The following is a 3,348-nucleotide window of genomic DNA, read 5'->3' as shown; positions in this document are numbered from 1 at the left end:
AGTGAGTTATCAGTCCTAAGTCCTCCAATCCTTACTTATATAACTATATATGTATTAGACATCGTTTTGACAATATATAAGTCTGAAAGCTGTAAAAGACAAGGTTTGATATATAAAAGTGAGTTTAGTAAAGAGTTTAACATGCAAAAAGAGCTTGATAAGTAGTTTGAAGTAGTTTGCTTGATAAAATAGTTAAAAGCATAGTAAATCAATTTGTTTGATAGTTATTAATCACATGTGATTGATATAATAACTATAAATTTCAACTTGTATTCCCCCCCCCCATAAAAGCATTTAAAATCATTTAAAAGGTTGATTAAGGGGTATGAACTCACATGTAGTGGGTAGGCTGGATGAACAAGTGGTGTAAGTTGCTAGGTGTCAAGTGAAGACTTGAGCACACACAAGGATCCTAGTTAGCACATAAAGACACATATATGTATCTAATTATTGATTATAACACTAGTTAAACAAGTAAAGACACCCTAGAACATGGAAAACACTTTGATTCAAATGTTATAATTACTAAAGGGTGCATCTAAGGGAAGTATGGCCTATCATCGAAGTTTACGGCCAATCATGTATGTACCACATGAGTTTACGACCTAGGCACAAAACCCCCATGAGTTTACGGCCGTAAATTCATGGTATTTTGTACCAAAAGTTGTTCTAAGGTCTAACAAGTCACAATGAAGTGTTCTATACTTGTTTCTAAGGCTTAGGAAGAGATTAGGGCTCATTTGTACCACTAAATAGTGTTTACAGCCCAAGGTGATTTCCTTGGCCGTAAACACCATGTGTTCTTGAGTTTCTTGACGTTTTCTAAGGGTAAAATAAGTGCTTTAGCCATATAACAAGCTAGGGTAAGATTACTTATAGTATAGAAGCTTGTAAGAGTGTTTAAAGTCCAAGAACACTAGTATGTGTTCTTGGTGAAATGAAGAACACTTGAAGATCAATGAAAATGAAAGGATTTCATGGATGAAATCATGTGTAACCACTAGATAAGTAGTTTTAACAAAAAATCACAAGAAGAAATGCTTACATTTTTGGAAGGTTGGAATGAAGATCTTATGATACTTGAGAGGGAATTGGGAGTTCTTGAACTTGAAAGGAAAGAATGGTGGAAAAGTGATGTAAACTCATGCATATAGCATGAGTTCATGACCATGGTGGAGTTTACATCCCAAACTCATGATGTTTTGCAGTAAACACCATTTAAAGGGGTTCATGCTTTGATTGTTGCTCAATAAACCTAGAGGATACTTCCTTTCACTTATTCCATTGATGTATTTAAGAGTAAAACACCTAAACAGACTCAAAAAGTGATAAAAGTTAGCAGAAACAAGTTTAACTAGATTGAAATGTTGGGTTTGTAAAAGATAGAAATTTCGGGTTGTCACATCATCCCCCCGTTAGAGAGAATTTCATCCCGAAATTAGAGTTTAAGCAATAACTAGTTACAAATAACTAAGCAAAAAGATGAGGATATTTCATTTTCATCTGACCCTCGTTCTCCCAAGTGAATTATGGTCCTTTCTTGGTGTTATATTGAACCTTCACTATCGGGATACGAATTTGCTTCGTTTTCTTGACCTCTCGGTCCATGATCTCTAACGGTTCTTCCATGAAGTTAAGACTCTCGTTGATCTCGATCTCATCGAGTGGGATTACAAGAGTCTCGTCGGATAGACACTTTTTCAAGTTCGAGATGTGGAAAGTAGAATGTACGTTATTAAGTTAGCGGGGTAGGTTGAGTTTGTAGGCTACAGGGCTGATTCTAGAGAGAATCTCGAAAGGCCCTATGTATCTTGGATTTGAGCTTCCCAGGCTTTGCGAAGCGTATCAAGCCCTTCTAGGGTGAGACTTTCAAAAGAACGCGGTCTCCCACCTAGAATTCTAAAGGTTTCCTTCATTTGCCTGGGTATCTCTAGAGGCTTTCAATCGTTCACGAATCTGAACGATTTTCTCTGTCGTTTCCCGAATGATCTCCAGACCTTCGGAGCAATTCCACTGCCCCTATCTCCAAATCGTGTATTGTATAGTTGGCTTTGAGTGTCTTAAGTTGACGGGAGGTATAGGAAATGAGCTTACCTCGTTGCATCAGAACAAAACCGAGCCCTTGATTGGATGCATCGCAATAGGCTACATAGTCTTCTATTCCTTTAAGGAGGGATAGTATTGGTGCGGTGCATAAGGCTCGTTTTAGCGTTTGGAACACTTTTTCTTGCTTCTCTTCTTAGTCAAAGGTCACGCCCTTCTGGGTCAAAGTCGTAAGAGGTTTCGCAATTCGAGAGAAGTTCTAAATGAACCTACGATAGTAGCCAGCGAGACCTAGAAATTGGAGAATTTCTGTAGATGTCTTCAGTGCTGACCTGTTCTCAATGGCTTTGATTTTGGAGGGGTCTACATGAATTCCCTTTTCACTAACCTCGTGACCAAGAAATTCGACTACTTGAATCCAAAACTCGCATTTAGAGAACTCCGCATAGAGCTTCTCCGATCTGAAGGTTCCTAGAAATTGTCGCAGATGATCGCTATGTTCCTCCTTACATCGAGAGTAGATCAGTATGCCGTCAATGAAGACGATGAAAAATTGATCCAAGTAAGGACGACATGCCCTATTCATTAAGTCCAAGAATATTGCGGGTGCATTGGTCAATCCGAATGGCATCACTACAAACTCGTAGTGTTAGTAACGAGTTCGGAAGGCTATTTTCGGGACATCCTCCTCTAGCACTCGTAACTGGTGATACCTAGATTTCAGATCTATCTTTTCACAGTAACTCGCCCCTTGAAGTTGGTCGAACAAATCATCTATGCGAGGCAGAGGGTAACGATTCTTAATGGTAAGCTTGTTGAGCTCCCTGTAGTCGATGCATATACGAAATGATCCGTCTTTCTTCTTGACGAACAAGACCGGTGCTCCCCAAGGTTAGAATCTTGGTTTAATAAAGTCCTTGCTGAGCAGTTCGTTAAATTAACCGGACAGTTCTTGCATCTCAACAGGTGCTAGATGGTAGGGCAATTTGGCTACTGGGGTCGCCCCTTCAACTAAGTCGATTCTGAACTCAACTTTGACGTTGTGGAGGTAATCATGGGAGTTCTTCTGGATAGATGTTGGGGATATCTAAAAGAAAGTAAAATTACTCATGAATTAAAGAAATGATAGGCACTTCTGTTCTATCCGTATCTCTTGTCCCGATCTGCGAGAAAGACATTTGTTTGGATCCAAAGTTTAATCTCAAGGCAGCGCGATCACTCGTAGTCTTGGGCAGTTTCTGTCTTGAAGTTCATATTAGAAGTCATAATTGGTTCACCAACCACAGCTTCATGTATACCAGTCGT

This window comes from Lactuca sativa, chromosome 1 (assembly GCF_002870075.4).
Source record: "Lactuca sativa cultivar Salinas chromosome 1, Lsat_Salinas_v11, whole genome shotgun sequence".
Taxonomy (NCBI): Eukaryota; Viridiplantae; Streptophyta; class Magnoliopsida; order Asterales; family Asteraceae; genus Lactuca; species Lactuca sativa.
Note: the sequence above shows the minus strand (reverse complement) of the source record.